The following is an 884-nucleotide window of genomic DNA, read 5'->3' as shown; positions in this document are numbered from 1 at the left end:
GACTGCAGATATATTTTGGCAATCCAATGTCCAGGAGAGACAATGAATTGACAAGCAGGATTTGAAGTGGAGTTTATTCTTTGATTGAGATGTGTTTTACGTGGTGTTTATAATTTATATTAGAATTTTTTTTATGTGAAATATAAAGATTGGATGTGGATGTATGGATATGTTTGGCCCTACATAACTTAATATTTTTGAAGGATAATTAGATTTGTAAAGAATTGAAATAACAATATTGTCATGGTTGGATAGTAGATTAAATATATCAAAAGTGAACTCATACCCGGTGTTAAAACAAACGCAATAGTTAAGTTAACTTCGTGGAAATAGATTAATTTCAGATTAAGAAAAACTGTACGGTAGCACGTAGTCTCGCTGTGGGCGGCGTTGACGTCGTCATGTATGTTGATTGCAGCAGTGTACGGCGCCGCCGTGGCACATCGTGTGGTCCTTGTGAATGGATGATGATTGATTGACGTCTGGACCATGAGTGTCCTGTGGTGCCCTGTGTGCGTTGCGTTTATATAAGGAAGCTATAAGTTTGTTGTGTGATCTGCGCATGCGCGTGCATTCAAATTGTATTTTTGCACATTGTCGATGGTTTTTTCGCAATATTGGTGTGAGAAAAGTATTTCATATGTTAGGAGCTATCGTATTCTCCTTGTTGCGCATAATTTTGGCACTGATATCCGGTTGTTTGATCGAATGTCGTACAGTGCGCATGTTCGTGCATGTTATGTTGTATTTTGCACATTGTCGTCGGTTTTTGGCAATATTGGTATGATAGGGGTGTTCGTGTTTTGTGCTCTATCCTACTACTTCTTTTGCGCATAGTTTTGGCATTGATATTTGATTATTTAACCAAATGTCGTATAGTGCGC

The sequence above is a fragment of the Acyrthosiphon pisum genome, chromosome A1 (assembly GCF_005508785.2).
Source record: "Acyrthosiphon pisum isolate AL4f chromosome A1, pea_aphid_22Mar2018_4r6ur, whole genome shotgun sequence".
Lineage (NCBI taxonomy): Eukaryota > Metazoa > Arthropoda > Insecta > Hemiptera > Aphididae > Acyrthosiphon > Acyrthosiphon pisum.
This window is presented reverse-complemented; position numbering follows the sequence as displayed.